The 19,467-nt window shown below is 38.3% G+C and overlaps 1 pseudogene; it reads right to left on the minus strand.

Moving 5' to 3' along the window:
* LOC141498629 (lysosomal cholesterol signaling protein pseudogene) overlaps positions 1-18,277 on the minus strand; it is a 50,537-nt pseudogene extending 32,260 nt beyond the window's left edge.
* Between the last annotated feature and the right edge of the window lie 1,190 nt (positions 18,278-19,467).

The following is a 19,467-nucleotide window of genomic DNA, read 5'->3' on the forward strand; positions in this document are numbered from 1 at the left end:
AGTTCTTTCTCTGGGGGTGGATAGCATTTTTCATCATGAATCCCTTGAAATTGTCTTGGATCTATGTATTGCTGAGAATAGCTAAGTCATTCACAGTTAATCATTGTTGATCAATGCACCATATTGCTGTTTCTATGTAGGGTACTCTTCTAGTTCTGCTTACTTCACTCTACATCAGTTTCTATAAGTCTTTTCAGATTTTTTCAGAAATCATCCTACTTTTCATTTCTTATAATGATGATAATCATAATGTTTGCCCATTATCAGAGATGTGATGCCATGACAAGCAAGTGAATTGGATTTGAGTGAGGAGGTACTGTGATAAGTCACCAGCCTCACTTTCTCCTCTGGAGTCATCTGGATCCAATGGCCAGATATGAATCAGTGCAACTGGAGATGGCATTTCTGATAGTTCAATGGTTGGTTAGTTGGTTCTTGCCCTTTGTTATCAAAGAAAATCAAAACAGCATCACTATGGTAGAAGCAAGTTAAGTGTGTCTCTGGTTGATCAGAACAATATGAGCTCTTAATGCTCTACTACAGGGTGGGCACAAAGAGTCCATGTGAACACCTAGAGTGGATTTTCTAAACTTGCATATCTTTTCTTTGAACTGCTTCTATCTGGCCTTGCTCCTTGAGCATGGTAAACTCTTTTTTTTTTCCAATGGAAAAATAATTAATTTATTTTTTTAAAAAAGATTTTATTTTTTTTTGAATTTAACAATTTTTCCCCGAATCTCACTTCCCTCCCTCCAACCTCCCACAGAAGGCATTATGTTAGTCTTTACATTGTTTCTATAGTATGCATTGATCTAAGTTGAATGTGATGAGAGAAAAATCATATCCTTAAGGAAGAAAAATAAAGTATAAGAAATAGCAGCATTACATAATAAGATAACCATTTTTTCTTTTCTAAATTAAAGGTAATAGTCTTTGGTTTTTGTTCCAACTCCACAATTCTTTCTCTGGATACAGATGGTATTCTCCATCACAGACAGCCCCAAATTGTCCCTGATTGTTGCACTGATGGAATGAGCAAGTCCATCAAGGTTGGTCATCACCCCCCCCCCATGTTGCTGTTAGGGTATACAGTGACTTTATGGTTCTGCTCATCTCGTAGAGCACGGTAAACTATTGATGAGAACATGTCATGCTGGGTGGTCCTGTGCCAGTATCTCCCATGCTGCACAATCAGTTCCAAAGTTCTTAAGAGAGACCTACAGTGTCCTTTTCTGTACCCTCTGTGAGTGCTTGCCCTGTGTGAGTTCTATATAAAATAGTTTTTTTTTAGCAAGCATACATTTGGCATTTGAAAAACATGGTCAACCCATCAGAACTGTGCTCTCTATAGTAATGTTGGAATGCTAGGCAATTTAGCTCAAGAAAGGACCTCAGTGTCTGGTATCTTCTCTTGCCAGGTGATCTTCAGAATCTTCTTAAGATAATTTAAATGAAAGAGATTCAGTTTCCTGACATGGTGCTGGTAGATTATCAGGTTTCATAGGCATGGAGCAACGAGATTAGCACAATGGCTCTGTAGACCTTCAATCTGGTAGTTAGTCTAGTAGCTACTCTCTTCCACACTTTCTTTCAGAGCCTCCTAAATGCTGAACTAGCTCTGATAATGCTTGTGTCAACCTCATTATCACTGTGTACCTCCCTGGAAAGGATACTACCAAGGGAAGTGAACTTATCCCCAGTCCTCAAAACTTCTCCATTTGCTGTAATCAATGGTCCCACCTATGGATGGTGTGTTGCTGGTTGATGGAGCACCTGTGTTTTCTTGGTATTCATTGTTAGACCAAAATGAGCACAAGCAGCAGACAATCGATCCATACTTTGTTGCATCTCAGCTTCAAAGGTTGCATTGAGAGCACAATCATCTGCAAACAGAAGATCCTGCACCAATACTCCCTTCACTTTGGTCTTGACTTGTAGCCTTTTTAAGCTGAAGAATTTGCCATCCATACTGTAATTGCCCTTGATGCTGTGTTCATCCTCAGTGAAAGCATCTGATAACATGACTTAGAACATCATGCTTTAAAAAAGCATGGGAGCATTGTTTTACTCCATTTTTGACTGGGAAATCTTGAGAGCCTCATCCACTCTCCAGAACTCAGGCATGCATGCTGTGATGGAACTGACATACAATATTGATGAACTTCTCCAGGTAACCAAATTTGTACATAATTTTCCATAAATCCTCATGTATGACGGTATCAAAGGTCTTGGTCGGATCTACAAATGTTGTATACTGACTTTTGTTCAGCTCCTGTCATTTTTCCTGGAGTTGTTGGGCAGCAAACATCATATTGACCTTTCCTCAACCTTTTCTGAAATCACACTGACTCTTGGGGAGGTGACCATCTTCCAGGTGAAGGATCTAGCAGGAATCCTACCAGCAATGACTAAGAGAGAAATACCCCGGTGGTTGTCACAGGGCATTCTATTCCTTTTCCTTGGAGGCATCCTTGAATTCCTAGTGGATAACCTCCTCATGCCACATAACCTAGAAGATTTCAGTCAGTTTTTGGATGAGCAATAGACCCCACACACACCTCATAGATCTCAGCTGCAATAGAATCAGCACCCTCATTGATGTTTGTGAGTATTCTGACTCAGATGAACAAATGAAGTGCTGTATACCAAATCTCTGAAAGCTGCTCACTCCTTTTCTGCTCCACTACAGCCAACTGTGGGTTGGCTCAACTTTTCCTCCAAGTTAGCTACAAATTATTCCCAGTCAGAGAATCTCTCTAAGTCTCTTGACATTAATTCTTCTGGTAGTCTTTTTGCCTTGGAGCCACCACTTCAGTTGAATATGAATATTTGATTGGAGAGGATGAGTCTGTGATCAGTATAGCATTCTGCACTACATCCTGCCTTCACGACTCTCACATCCTGTCTGTCTCTTCTTACAGTCTCATAGTCGGTTACATGCCAGTGTTTGCTGTGAGGGTGGCATCCAAGGAAGTTTTACAGCATTTAGAATGGAAAAAAGTATCCATGATGAGAACCCATCTCAATCATATGCCACAATATGTTTAGCCATTCCCTAATTGATGGGCATCCCCTCATTTTCCAATTCTTTGCCATCACAAAAAAGAGCTACTATAAATATTTTTGTACAAATCGATCTTCCCCCCTTTTTTATCTCTTTGGGATATAGACATAGTAGTGGTAAGCAATCTCTAGTCTCAGACTTTTTACTTTAACAGAGAAGATAAGGAGAGATAGAAAGATAGATAATTAGAAAGTTAGATAAAATACCTACCATAGAAATTTAAAGAGAATAAGGACAAATAAGTACAAATTAGATAAACACATTGTCGTTAAGGAGTGGGGTAGATACTGTTGGAGAGATCAGAAAAAACTTCTTGTAGAAGGTGATGATTGAACTAGGTCTTGAAGGAAAAATATTTCTCTGAGGTGAAGGTAAGGGAAAAATGCATTCCTGCTGTGAGGCATCAAGAGAGGAGATGGAGTGCTATGTATGATGAATAGAGCGCCATAGGGAGAAAGAGAGACCATGACAGACAGACAGATTGAGACAGAGACAGGAAGCCAGAGACAGGTTGAAAAGATAAGTTGGGGGAATGTTGTGAAGGGTTTAAAAGCTAAACAGAGGAATTTATATTTGATCCTAGGGGCAATAAACTAGAATTTATTGAGTATAGGAGTCACATGGTGATATCTACATTGAAGGAAAATTACTTTAGTGGCTTTGTGGAAAGATAGTCTAGAACGGTGAGAGGCTGAAGGCAGAGAGAGAGGCCAGTTAGCCAACCTTTGCAATAAAATAAGGGATAGATGAGAACTAGAGTGGTGACACTGGAAAGTTGTTGGCTTTTTCTAATTTTTATTTAAGAGACACTAACATAGATTTACCCCCTTACTCTTAAGACCAACCCTGGTTGCAGACCTGAGAGAATAGAAAGATCTTGAGATTTAAACCTTGCTGCTGCCCAACCCACTCTCATCTGATTAGCCTAGTTATATTAAGGGTCTCTGCTTGCTGACAAATATTTATTTCCTCCCTTGCCACCCTCCCACTCCCCACTCCTACATCAACATCATGTTTCTGCCCTTGAATAAACGGTTCTCTGAGTTTTACTTACTTTACTCTGAGTCAGTTCATACTACCCAGGCTTTTCTGAAATTGTCTCTTTTGTTATTGTTTACAGAGCAATAACTTTCTATAGGGTTCATATATTACAATTTGTTCTGCCATTCCTCATTTGACTAAGAGAACCCTCTTGGTTTCTAGATCCTTTGCCCTTTGTTTTTAGTCCTTTCATCAGAATCAAGAAATTTGTTTTTCTTGCGCCTATTTACTCATCTTACCCATCTGCCCTGTGCCCCTCATCCTAATCCTTGTCTGTTTTCATCCTACGTTTTATCAATTTTTACAGTAAACTGTATATTCAGTTTTTCTTTGTCCAATTGAGAGAAGAGTCAGGCTCCTCTGATGTCTGTTTTTTGCCTCTTTAAGACCTCTCTTTTTCAGTTTCCTCTGGTGGATCTTCATTCAGGTCACAGCTATTAACCATGGGTGTACACAGGTGCTGTTCTGGGGAACATGCATTTTTTTCAACATAACATGCTCTACAGGGCAGGACCACTGTTTGAAAAAAATACATGCTTTCTGCAAAATTTATTTGTCAGTTGTTTTAAGTTCATTTAGAGAGTAGTTAGGAAGAAAGGAACAGACTACAACAAACATTGATCCCTTGTGAAATTTGGATTTGGGCTCAAATTTTGCACAAAGTCTTCTAGGAAAAAATTTTTTTGCCGCATCAATGGAGTTAATATCATTCAAAGATATGAAAATTTTGGAGGAACATGCTTCTTCTCCCCCATTAGAATGTTAGCACTATATCATCCTTCAGCTCCATCTCATTGTCTAAATAAGTCAATTTGTCTTTCTAGGTTTCTCTGTTTGCTTGTGTTTGTATTTCAGAGTGTCTATGCAGCTTTGGTCATTTAGTGAAAAAATGTTTGAAAGTCATCTACTTCACTAAAGATACATCTTTTTTTCTCTTGTATACCCTGCTTTTTATGGTAAGGAGGTTTTATACACACAAACACACATCTATATATGTACACACATATACATCTATGTATATACATACATTTATATGTGTGTATACACATGCACACACATATGTAAGCAGCTTTCACGCCTATCTCTTCTGCTTTTTGGAATATTGTATTCTAAGATATCTGGTTTGGAGCAGAAACTTCCAAGTCTGGAGTGATTTTCACTGTGGTTCCTTGCTTCTTGACCTCTTTCTGCTTACTTGGATCATTTTTTCTTTGCTGTAGAAGCTCCAGTATTACTTGTACTATTCCTTTTGGAGTTTCCTATAGAAGATCATAAGTAGATTCTATTTTGTTTTGCTCTGGGTAGTTTTCAATTATGATCTTTTAAAATCATGTTTTTAAGGAAGTTGAATTATTCTTAAATGATTTCTCCTTGACCTGTTTTTCTTGTCATGCTTTTGTATATGAGATATCTTGCTTTTCCTGTAATTTGTTCAATCTTTTGATTGTGTTCTAATATTTATTGATTTCTTGTGAAATCACTGAATTCTCTTTAATTTATTCTAGTTTTCAAAGATTCTATTACTTGAGTAAGGTTTACCATTTTCTCTTCTAGGCTATTTATTCTCCTAACTCTTTCTCCTAGAAATTTGATTTGATTTTTAGGTCTTCATTTCTTCTATTCATTTAGTAATTGTTCCTTCTTTAGAGAAGGGAGAGAAGGATCTCTGGATCTATAATACTTTTTAATACTCATTTGTCTTCTTTTATTTACTCATGCCTTTACCTTTAATCCTTGAATTGGGGTTTTGTGTCAGGGCCATTCTCTACCCTTTGTTGCAATTTGTGGTGGAATGATTGACTCTGCTTTTTTTCATCCTGGATCATGTGGATTTCTTCATGGATCTTTCACTTCTTGGTTATTGACCTTCGTGAATATTTGAGGTTCAGAATACTGACTCTTTAGGGCCTTACCTCGTGTTCCAAAACAGAGTGTAATCGGCCTCAGATCCCCAGGTCAAGAATATCCTCCTTTGAGTGCTGTGCTATTACTGGACACTGCTTCATCCTCCTTCCACCCAACTTTGCAAGTGACCAGGTACTGGAATTTGTCTCTGATAGAACTGAAGTTGACTTCATTGGCAACCTCTTTTCTTTTGCTATAGGCAGTTCTGGACTGAGAGAAATCCCTCTTGTTTCAATTGAATTTCTTGAACCACAGAGTTATTTGCTAGAGTTGGTGGGTGTGTGGCCTCTGGGCAATCCGATTCCTGCAAGTAGTATCTTTCTCAGCTTCTTTTCAAGGACTAAGTTTGAGGGCAGGGCCCATTTTTTCCCATTGCATCCTCACTGCTTAGCACAGTGGCTAGTATACATTAAACACTTAATAAGTGCTTATTGACTGAATGACAGCCCAACTATCCTCGAGTTTTAGTTCTTGCTTTGCATGTTCTGATGGCCTACTGCTCTGTTCTGCCCATTTGATAGAGCATGTTCCTCTACATGTTCCTTGCTAACACACAGCTTCTCCCTCACCTTTCATGCTCATGCTTATATGTTGCTTACCTCCCTGGCGTTTCCTCTTGTCTATTCCTAGGACCTTCCCAGAAAGACTGACCTTCCCTTAGGGATTAAATCTCAGTTATAACAGAAGTAGGTTAAAAAAAGAATGATTTAAAAAAAAAGATATGGCACTAGTATATTGGGAAGAAAATGGGGTCTTCTGTGGAAAAGAGGACACAAGTGAAGAAGAATGAATGTTAAGAAAGTAATGTGGATTCTATATATTCATATGTGACTGTGGAGAGAAGCAGCATGAAAAGTTCCCAGACATAGCTTGCATTCAAGGTTTCTCTTTGACTTGGATGCTATGACCTTGAGCTAGTTACTTCTTGTCTCTGGGCCCCAAGCAGCTCCGGCTTCCTAAGTCACAAAGTAGTGATAAAGATCTCAGTGGGAGATTCCTGATGAAATCCTAGGGTCATGCACCACCCCATCCCTTCATTGTAAGCAAATATATATTTATACAGAATTATTTCTCACAATAGTCATACTATACCTATTTTTACAGATGGGTAAACTGAAACTCTGAGAGGTTAAATAGTGGTACAGCATATAAAGAGTGCTAGATCTGAAGTAACAAAATTTGCATTTGACTCTCTCTCCTTGTCACTTATCATCTTTGGGGTTTGGACAAGCTACTTCCTTCTCTGGGACTCAGTTCCTATCTCTCATGTCCCTTCCAGCCCTAAATCTGGATCCCTGTGACTTTCCCAGGGCCACACAGCTGACAAGTATCCTGTAGCAAGGTCTGCACTGCCTCACCATGCTCTGCTGCCTCTCATGCATATGGAGGACCTTAAAAACTATCCTTGAGGAAGTCTCCTTACTTCCAGTGGACTTTCTACTATAATAATTATAACACATTTCTAGGGAGAAAAAAGGCTTTATAATGCCTCATTTGAACCTCAAAGCAGCCTTTAGATCTAGAAAGGAAAAACCAGGGTATTTTTACTCTATTTCACAGAACAGGAAACAGAGAACCTGAAGAAGTTCAGAAACTTCGAGCTAGTTGAATGGAGCAGATGTTTTGTTCCCCAGCTTCTCCAATTCATGTCTAGCATTCTTTCCATTGTATTCGGCTATCTCACTAACCATCTTACTACTGTTCACTACTTTAGTCAAATAATTTCCTAACACCCATTGAAGTGATGGAATTAGCTAAGGCTAACTCTGGAGTATGGGACAGTTAAAATGGTGAGGGGATGGAGCTAGGTGAGGTGTTGCCTTGGAGCTTTGGATATTGGGTGACTTCAAGTGACTATGGGGTAGGGGGAAAGAAGAGTACAGGAGGTGGAAATAATAGAATGTGAGGGAGACTTTCTTTCTTTCTTTCTTTCTTTCTTTCTTTCTTTCTTTCTTTCTTTCTTTCTTTCTTTCTTTCTTTCTTTCTTTCTTTCTTTCTTTCTTTCTTTCTTTCTTTCTTTTAGATTTTTCAAGGAAATGGGGTTAAGTGGCTTGCCCAAGGCCACACGGCTAGGTAATTATTAATTGTCTGAGTGTCTGAGGTCGGATTTGAACCCAAGGTCTCCTGACTCCAAGCCCGGTGCTCTATCCACTGCGCCACCTAGCCGCCCCCAGGGGTTCTTTCAATGTCACCTCTGATTCACCTGTTCCATGACAAATGATGTAACTAGCCAACTGCGGATCTCCAAGTTTAAGAGGAAGGCATTAATTGGCATCAGTACTGTCCCAGAAAAGTTTTTTCCCTTAAAGTTTTCTCAAGGACCTTGTTGAGTTTCAGAATAAAAAAAACTCTGGGCAAATGGTCAAAATGCTTTCAATTAATTGTAAAAGCACTATCTCAGGTAGTTCTCTGACAAAAAATGACAACGAATGAAGAAAGATGAAAATGTGTGGCTAGCTCCTAGGATTTTTGCTTTTAAAGTATAATTGTAAGCATACCACCCTATATATAACTAAATAATCTATTTACAGTAAGTCATGTTTCAGAAAAGTCACTTTCTAATCTTTTCTTGGCCTCTAAAAAGAAAAACATTCTCGAGCTCCCTCTGCTGGATTGCCAATAGAAGTACCAGAGTATGAATATCTTTTCTGCTTTGGGAAGAGTTGTCCTTCAAAGAACTTCTCCCCTCCCCCGTCCCTTCCCCACTGCCCAAGTACTCTTTAGGGTAATGATTTGTTTCCTTTTTCAAACTTTTATGGTTTATCATCATGCAGAACCAATCTTGAGTATAGAAAAGCTTACTTCCAGATTATGGGGAGGCAGTCACTAAGATGACTACCTTCTTAGCTTAGGTGTCAACCCTGTGCCAGATGCTGTGATAAGTGTTGGAGATAAAAAACATAAATTGAAAGAAAGACAGTCCTTGCCTTCGAGGAACTTACATTCTAATAGGGGAAGACAATACATAAAAGATAGTTTTTGTGTGGGAGAGGCAGTGGGACACAGTGAAGGGAGGATGGGAGATGAAATCCAGAGGAAATGAGAGCCTTGGCTGGCCTGTACACCCTCAAATGGAGGATCTGAGAGGAGCCATTTAATCAGAGGGAGAGACTGCAGAAATAGAGGGGATCATTGGCATGTGGGTTGCAGTACTGGAGTGAGATTTCAAGGTGAAAATCTGGGGCATTGTTGAGGGAAATATGTAGAGTAAAATGAAATAAATGAATGAAACAATTTAATTTACATCCATATTCTGGGGAGGTCCGGATTCTAGTCTCATCATGGTCCTTGACATGTTCTGTGATCTTGGATAAGTGGCTTCTCTATTTTCCTTATCTGTAGGATAAGGTAATTGGATGAGATGATCACCAAGGGCGTTTCCAGTTCATTCACTTGGGCTCTATTAATCAACTCCTGGTTAATAACAACAGCATCAAGGAAATAATTTTTTGGGGGGGGCTTACTTAGGTGCTCTGGAGTCAGGTGGACCTGAGTTCAAATCTGACCTCAGACACTTAATAATTGCCTAGCTGTGTGGCCTTGGGCAAGCCACTTAACCCCATTGCTTTAAATAAATAATTTTTTGAAAAAAATAATCTTTTGAATAACTACTACATATATGGTGCTATGCTAGAGTACTGGCCGTGATACAAAAAGTTAAAAGAGATATGACCCCTGTTCACAAGGGGTTCCCAGTCTAACTGGGGGAATAGGATTATATATACATTAAGAAAAATAGCAGCACCAAATATTATATTCTGAATGCCAAATGAGCAAGATATAAAGTAGGGCTCTCTAGGAGATCAAAGGAGAGAACAAAACAACTGCAGGGAATGCAACCATGCCAGGTTGATGGAGGAGCTGGATCATGAAAGATAGGTCCAACTACCTAGATAATTAGAGAGCAGGATAGCAGATAGCTTAGAACTGATAGAACAGACTTGAACTGGACTGTTGAACAAAGGAGTAATTAATGGACCAATAGGAACTTGGTTTAAGGGTGTTTAGTGATGAGGAAGGCTGAAGAGATGGGCAGTCACATTGTGCAGATTTAGGAAACAGACTTCTATTTTGAAGACTTTGGGGAGGATAATTGGCTTGAATTTGAATATACAAGAAGAAGAAAATGTCCTCCCTTGTCCTGTTTTATAACCCAGGGAATTGCTTCCAATGCATCATGTAAATTCTCTGTGAAGAATTTATGGAAAGATAGGGACCAGAAAAATCATACGGGATGAAAAATCATGGATGGGTTGCAATCTGCATTGAGGGGAGTAAGTATGAGCACAGATCCAGGTGTAGAACTGGGGAAGAAACTTTAGAGCTCCCATTTTACATGTGAAGAAATTGAGACTCAATTTATTAAGATATTGAAAGAGTGATATGTCTATGTGTTTGTATATTCATATATATATATATATATGTATGTATATACACACACAATTGGATACCTTCTATGTGCTTAAGCCTATGCTAAAATTCTCAGTATAAAATATAGGGCCTCATGACTCTCCTTTCTCCTAGAGCTTATAGTTCAGTTCAGGTAGGAGAAAGGAAATGTATATAGAAAGAGGGAACATGTTAGTATCTGTTAAATATCTTACCACTGTTTGCATTAGGATTTAAAGTTTGTCACATGCTTTTCTCACAACAAATCAAGAAAAATAGGTGGTACAAGGATTATTATCGCCTTTTAAAGAAGAGATAACTGAAAGTTTGTGTCTTGCCCAGGTCACATAGCTTGTAAGTATTAGAGGCAAGATTTGAACCTCAGGTTTCTGGCTTTAAATTCAATGTTTCTTCCACTACACTCCAGCAAAACAGAGAAGGAATGTCCTAGGACAGAAATGTCAAACATCTTGCCCTCATGGGCCAGAGTATAGCCAGAACCAGATTAAAATGTAATTGAGAAATATTTAAGAAAATAAATGAAATTAAAATGGAACATAGATGATGCTAATATGTAGTTTTCTTTTTTAAAATATTTTCTTTATTTGTTTTTCCAACTACATGCAATAGCAATTTTTACCAATCATTTTTTTCCAAGATTTTGAGTTTTACGGTTTTCTTACTTCCTTCCCTTCCTCCTCCCACTAACAGAAAGCAATCTGATATAGACTCTACATTTATAACTAGGCTAAGCATAAATCCATCTGGATCATGTTGAAAGAGAAGAATCGAATCCAAATGGAAGAAAGAAAACATTAGAGAGAAAACATGACATAATACATAAGACAATTTTTAAAATTGAAGATAATAAGCTTTGGTCTTCATTTAAAAGCCCCAGTTCCTTCTCTGGATATGGATGGCATTTTCTATCATAAGTCTATTAAAATTGTGTTTGATTATTGTGATACATAGTTTTCTAAATCAATAAGCAGTGCTGGGATCCTTATGTAGGATTTAGTGGCCCTTATTTCTGTTTGCATTTGACACCAGTGACCTAGGCTTTGTCAGTGGCATTCTGTTGATTTTCATGAGTTTTTTAAATTTCTGGATATTTATATGTCCCTTTCATGAGTCTTTTTCCTGTCTCTTTATTAAATTGGGAACTTCTTGTGGGAAGAGATTGTAGGGTTTTTTTCCCTTTTTTATAGCCCTTCCCCTCCTCACACATTGTTCTACCTATAGGAGGAGCTCAGTTAATTTCTTAATCATTTTAATAATTCAATTTATCTGTATTTCTACATCTGTAAAATGGTGCCAGTATTATGTATACTACCTACTTTATGTTGTGAGGAAAGCACTTTGTGAATCGTAAAGTATTAGAGAAAATTAGGCAATTTTATTTATTCATTAAGCAATTATTATTCATCCTAATTTAAGATAAACCGGATGATAACAATCTCTACTAAAGTTACCCTTTCTTCTTTGAGTCCTCTCACCTTCTGTAAATGAAAAACTGCTGGACACTCAGAGGTACTGATGTGGGCTCTTGTCAGGATGAGGAAGCACTGTCTTGCTTTCTAATTTCCCATCACTCTTGTTCTATGTACCACATACATTGTCACTGAATTATACTCTGCCTTGTATTGTTCTGTGATTGTTTTTGTGTGTGCACTAGTCTTGTCTTCCCATCAAGGCCATAATGGCCCTCAAGGACAGAGAGTATCTTTGGCTGCTTTTGAATTCTTCCTGGTACCTCGCAAAGGGCAAGGCCCTAAGGAAACACTCCATAAAGACTTGTAGAATCCAAAGGGGAATTTTAATTGGGAAAGACAGTGTTTTTGCCAGTGTCATTTGGATGCCACCATTTTAGCTGCATGTGTTTTGACAGCACTTCTAAAGAAGAAAAGGATTCTCTGCTTGGAGAGAACCATACTGCCTAGGGAATACCTGATCCCATTCATCTGAATTTCATCACTCTATACAAAGATGACCCGACCCCAACCACTGTCAGACGCACTGCATAGTTTGACTCCCAAACAGTATTTGTCCCATTTTCACGGGTGGGGAACTAGTGATTATGGCCATCAATTAATTATTCCAGACACTTTGGAGATGTATGTGCCTAATAAGATATGAGGGTTTGAATTGAGCCATAGAAAACACTAGTCCATAGAGACCATTGAAGGATTTGAACCCATAATGAGTGGGAGTAGCTTTCTAGATTGTTCCAGGAGAGCATCAAAAGGTATTCTGTATCTTTATGCATTTGCAAATATTTACAGATCTTTTAAGGCTCAAGTCCATCATGATCAGCCTGGGCTGCTGTAGATTGTCAATATCCACTGTGACCTCAGGAGAAGCCTGCGCTGGCCGAGTGCTGCTCTGGTATGTTCAGCTCTGTTGGATCTCCATAGAGTGGGACTGGAATGCCGGACCCAACAATAGCCAGAGCTCCCGAGAGCCAAGAATGAAGGCCAGTGGAGTTTGATAACCACATTAAAGCACCACCAACATCTGTTCAATCCAAAGCCAACACTATCTCTAGGAATTAACCTTCTGAACCACTTAATCATTAACCTCAGCCGGGAGAAAGTTAGACAACAAGAGCCTATTTGTCAGCCAGCCCTTGGAGAGATGTGGTGAGCCATATTTTACTGACCCAACAGCGTGAGAAGGCCTGCCCCAGCTTTGTACATTTCAAACACAGAATATATTTGTGTGGGAAACATGCAGACAATAGAGGTAAATAAACAGCGGATACTACCTTGCAAACTTTCCTAGTTCATTGGACTCCAAACCAAAGCGAGTTGGAATGGATCTATTTCAAAAAGAAGAAAACTTATGTGGATTTGTTTTCTTATTATGAGTGATTTCCCCTTTATTTGATGGAATAACAGGAATTGAAAAATACACATGAAAATATACAATCCATCGGAACTAAGATATGCATAAAGCACTTGTGATAATAGAATGAAGGGATCCTGTGGGAGAAGAAACAAGCAGTTTTCAGTTCAACATGATAGTGGTCCTTGCAAAGACAATAAGCTCATCATTCCTAAGAGAGCATGCAAGAATCTGCATCTTTTGGGACTGAGAGAGAAAATTTAGTAAAATCAAGCTATTAGCCTAGGAAAAACCACAAAAAGCTCTTCACGGGCAGACTTGTTCTATAGGCATCTGTCATTATGGATTTTCTTTTGTAAATCCTGCAGGCTAATGCTTTCCCTTTAACTGGGTTGGTGGCATATACTTAGAAAAAAAGCAACCTCTCTCCAGTTTTGTTTTTTGTTTTGTTTTTTTCTGATGCCTTTCCTGGGAGCTGTCTTTTATTTTTTATCACTATTGAATTGGAGCTACTAATAATAGAATCTTAGACCTTTAGAACTGCAAGGGACCTTAGAGGGCATCTAGTCCGACTTTCAATTTACACATGAGGAAACTGTGCCCCAGAGAGGGGAATAAATGAGTCTAAGGCCACACAGCTAGTAAATTAAGGAGCTGGTATTTAAATCCACCTTCTGACTAATATTCTTTCCATCATACCACATAGAACTTTTAAGTTAAACTTGGATTTTCTTTAAACCCTAAAGGATTTTGATTTTTTCCTTGTAATAAATATCTACAGGTCAACAAAAGAAATTCTCACATTGGCCATATTTTAAAAATCCATTTCTTATTTTTCATTCTTATTCCTATCATCTCCCTGGACAGAGATGGTCAGTATTCTTCATTATTTCCCCTGAAATCACTGTCAGTCATTGCAATGGTCAAAGTTCTAAAGTTTTTCAAGTCGTCTTTACCAAATTGTTGTTACTGTTTAAATTGTTCTCCTGGCTGCTGGTTTCACTCTGTATCAGTCCACCTAAGTCTTCCTAGGTTCTTTTGAAGTCATTTTCATCCATTCTTATAATGCAGGAATGCATTTCATTCATATATCATATGAATATCTTATGTCATATCCGCAATTCCTTAATTGATGGGCATCCCCTTATTTTCTAGTTCTTTGTTACTACAAAAGACCTACTGTAATATTTTTATACACGTGGGTCTTTTTTCGCTTCTTTGATCTCTTTGGGATATATGCCTAGAAGTGCTATCATTGGGTCAAAGAGTTTAAGGAACTATTTGAACAAAATTCCCAACATGTTTTCTATAATAGCAGACTGTCACAGCAGTTTGCCTGCTTTCCCAAAGCTGCTCCAACCATCATTTTCCTTATTTTGTCTTATTTACTAATCTAATGAGTGTGAAATGAAAAGTCAGAGTTACTTCGATTTGTATTTTTCTAATTATGAGTGACTTGGAGCACTTTTTCTTATGCTTGTCAATAGCTTTATAAATGATTTTTTTTAGGTTTTTGCAAGGCAAATGGGGTTAAGTGACTGGCCCAAGGCCACACAGCTGGGTAATTATTAAGTGTTTGAGACCGGATTTGAACCCAGGTACTCCTGACTCCAGGGCCGGTGCTTTATCCCCTGCTCCACCTAGCCGCCCCTATAAATGATTTCAATGGCAAAATCGTCTGTTCTTTTCTTTTGACTTTTTATTACTTGACTGCCATCTTATAATTTGAATCAATAACTTGTAATTTTTCCTTGAAACTTCAAGTTGACTGATTAAAGGGTGAAATTGAATAATTTTAAAAAGCTAGTCAACTTCTATGCTAATAGACTTAAAATGAAATGAGAAGTGCAAGGAAATAGGTAAAATATACCCTTTTGTAACTTTTATCCTTTTTTTGGCTACTGTATCAACATAGACAACATGGGATAATTAGCTCATTTAATGAATGAATATAAACTTGGAGCTGAATAAACTGGCTCTGATTTTTTTCCAAGAAAATATGTAATTTTTTTCTTTTTCTTTTCTGTGACCACAGTTATGCAGTTAATGCAAAACTTCTCTAGTAGTATTCCTCCATAGTATAAAATGGATCTACTGCAATGCCAAAGGCCTACTATGAACCAGTATTTTCTTGACTTCAAGAAAAAAAAAGTCAATGATTCTAAATGACAGTTACTTGCTTGTGAGATCAATTGAAGTCTGAAATGGTAGTGCTAGATCCAGATTTGTTCTGCTTGATTCCAAAGGGCAGAGCTGGGAGCAACTCCACCTGGTGAAAGTGGCAAAGAAACAACTACAGGCTTGCTGTACGAAAGATTTAATAACATTTACACTTAAGTAGTGGGAGAGGTTGACTTTGAAGTAAGAATAGTAGGTGCCCCTTCACTGAAGTTTTTTAAGTAAAAGTTGGATAATAGTAGTAATAATAACCAGCATTTATATTGTTCTTTAAGGTTTTGCAGAGTGTTTTACAAATATTAAGTCATTTTATACTCATATTGTATTCATTTTATACCTCATACCAAGAAGTAGATAGTGTTATCATTCCCATTTCACAGATGAGAAAACAGGCAAAAAAAGATTGTGACTTGCCTAAGATCAACACAGCTAGTGTCTGATGCTGAATTCAAATCACTCTGGGCTCCCAGGACCAGTTACTTTATTCACTGTGCCACCTAACTGCCTTTAATGAATGAACCAGTCATTGTTATCAGGTATTTTGCAGAGTAGATTTTTGCTGAGTTTACAGGTTGGACTGAATAGCTGTCCCTTCCAACTCATAGATGCTATGGAATTTTAGTTCACGACCAGAACATGCTGGAGAAGTCCTTGAACTGGGCAGGGTTTTTTTTAGTTAAAAAATTGTTAAATGTGAAAGAATGCAATGGTTTCTTGCTCACTTCCATTTATTTTTATCATATAAGAAGTGCCACTTGGGGGGAGGGGTTCCTACTGTATAAGAAATATCCACTTTTCATAAAGATCTTTGACCAATTTGAGATTCTTTGAGGCCACTTATACTTTTCTAATGAAGAAAAAATTGCTTGCCTCTGGATTAGGCTGTCTGTAATGTTGTGTACCTTAATCAAAATCCTTAGATTCTCCAACATTTGGGTACCTCTTAAAGGCACCACTGCACTGCTGATTGGTATGTCTCTGATTCTTTCCTTTGACCTTGTAACCAGCTCAGGGCTATTTCTGGATTGTGAATCTGAACTTAGGTGGGCCTAGAAGAAAGCCTTTGATACAGAGCTACCTTAATATAGCTGAATTCCTTTTCTAGGGGCTCCTTGGGTACATCTAGGATAATTTTAGGTATTTTGCAGAATTTTGATATCCTTGGGCTAAAGGACTACAATTTTATTGGTATTTCTATTGGTGGACTTTAAGTCATAGCATCTCTCAGCAAGTATTAATTGCACCATTGCATAGATACAAAGAACAGCACAAACAGTCCCTGCTCTCACTGAGCTTATAGTATAATAGGGTAGACAACATGCAAGTGGTTAGGTTAGATACAAATAAGATACAAAAAAGGAGAAACTGGAAATCATCTCAGGGAGAAGGTACAGATATTAAAAGGGGGATTAGTCTCTCTTCTATCTAATGGTAGAATAAAAATAGAATCTGATTATTAATAGCTTTAATAAGTCTAATAGGATAAATAGAAATGAGTCAAAGAAAATGGTTGCTTTACCAAAACTTTTTAAAAAATCTTGCCACTTCAATGTCTGTTTTGCATGTGCTTATGAAAATAACAATATGTTTCAGAGAGTCTTAGAGTTGGAAGTGACCTCAGCATCTATCCAGTCACTACCTGTACCTTTGTAAGAATACATATTTGTTGTGTTTTTCTATGAAATTCTGGGTTTTCTCATACAGAACTGCCCAGATGACTATCAAACATTTTTTCCTGAGGTGTGGAGAAGGAAGGCCACTTTGTCATTATTCACTTTTCTCTAATTGCATTATAAGGCTAAGAACAGTCTGCTTTTTGGAGACTGTGAATGCTATTGGGATTGGGATTGTAATAAGAAATAAAAGGTGGGGGGAAGTAGGATTTGTTTTTGTTACAGGATAGGGTGAAATTCTAGACATGTGGTTCCAGTGGTGAGGGGAATCTGTTAAATTTCCTTCAGTGATATGGAGTCACAACCTACCTATAATTTATATTCTTAGAGAGTTTCCCGAGGTCCTGAAAGTTTAAATGACTTGCTTGTTGTCATTGTCAGATTGTATTAGAGATAAAATTTGGACCTGTTTCCGGCAGTCCTTCTATCTGTTATGTCATGCTGCCTCTTTAGTCCATGTATAATTTGAATGACTGTATTTCTCAGTTTGGTTTCATAGATGTAGGGCATGATTTGGTGCTAGGAAGACCTGGGTTTCAAATCTTTCCTCTAACACTTAATGGTTACATGACTGGACAAATCATTTAACCTCTCAAAGTTTCGGTTTCTGTATCTATAAAACAAAGAGCGAGAACTCTTTGCTCGGTAAGGTTCCTTCTAGCTCGTCTTGTGATTTTATTTTACTTCCCCAGATTCTTAAGTGAGACAATTCTTTACTACATAAAGTTGCAGATCAGTTAGAATTTACATTGTTGTAGAGTTTGTTCCCTGGGAATTGATGATTCCAAGGAAATCTTGTCTGTCCACTAAAACAAACAAATAAAAACCTATTTTGCTTAATACAACCTGGGTAGTGATTTGAGCTTGACAACCAAAAGAACCAATGAATCCAGTTCAGAAGTTGTCCAAACTGAAGCATTATGGTCTTTAAAAAGCAAACAAACACAACAAGTTTTTAGTTGTTCATGTTTCACCTGCTTGGATTGGTATCATGTATCCACAACCATTCCTTAAGCTTATCCTTTTACTGATTTTGTTCTGCATTGGCTGCTAGGTCAATTAAGCTGCTGTGGAAAGGGGCCCACTGAGGCCCAGGTGAGGGGCTGACAACCTCTTGGTTCCTGGAGGCCTCAACTTGGCCACCATCACTGCTGCTGTTGTTGTCGGGAGGCTGGAGCCACATGTTTTACTAGGTTCTCTTGTGTATTAATGCCCCCCAGATTCTCCAGTGATGGAGGGGCAATTAGTCTTTGTCTGAGCACAAAGAGGAGCTTGACCCTTGCCCGCGGTTGATTGCCATGTGAAACTCTTGTAGCTACTTACCTAAGGCCTTCTCTGAGGAAACAGCATCTTGCCTCCTGCACCTGCCTTCATCCTTTCTCCTTTGGAGCTGTTTTGTCTAATATGCTATCCAACTTTGAGCAAATTTGGCAAAGGGGAGCTATCGGTCACTCAAGTCAAGACATCCCTTTATTTTATTTGAATCCCTTAATCTGGCTTTTAGAGCAAAGAGCAGAGCTGGGCCTCTAAGAAGCCGCTTTCCTTCTGAATTGAGAATTTATATCTCTGAATCTATCTACCCACACATATGTTTCAGTTATTTTTGGCTTTTGTTTTCCTGATCTGGGCATGTGAAGAATTCAGTGCCAAAACTCCCCTCATCAATGAATTTACAGTCTTAGTTTCTTGGCAGCACTGGAACTGAAAAGTGAAGTGACTTCCTCTTGCAAATAAGATCTATAAATGTAAAATATAAATCTATAACACTAGAGTAAAATACCAGAATACTATCTGGAGACAAAAACTCCCCAACCAACATGAGATGTGACTAAAAATGAATGTAGCTGATTTTATAACAGATTGGAGCTTTGGCAGCTTAAATGAGTGGTGTTTCCTTCAAAATTATTTTCCTAAAAGGGGATGCACTGATTCCAGGGAAGCTGCCGTTGTTCAGACTGAGTTTTGGAACACATATTTGGGAAATGCCTTCAGAGGAAGCATACGTACCATCTGGGGTATATGGGGTACTGGAATAGTGCTAGCACCTCTGATATGAGGGCTTGCTGAGACTTTTTCAAGGCTTCTCATTCACCTTTGGGATGGTTTGGGGGTGTCTACTCATCTCTCCTATGACTCCAAGAACATGCTGTATGTGGACATATCCCAGAGACGGATTAAACCCTATTGAGATTAATTGATAGGCTTCAAACCCCTTGGTGAGGGAAGGCTAGGTGGCACAGTGGATAGAGCACTGGCCCTGGAGTCAGGAGTACCTGAGTTCAAATGACCAAAAAGTCTTACCGCTGCTCAGTAGGCAATGAGTAGTAAAGTATAAGTAAGCTCGTGGAAAAGATCATATTTCGTTCTGGTTGC

Source organism: Macrotis lagotis, chromosome X, assembly GCF_037893015.1.
Source record: "Macrotis lagotis isolate mMagLag1 chromosome X, bilby.v1.9.chrom.fasta, whole genome shotgun sequence".
NCBI lineage: Eukaryota > Metazoa > Chordata > Mammalia > Peramelemorphia > Peramelidae > Macrotis > Macrotis lagotis.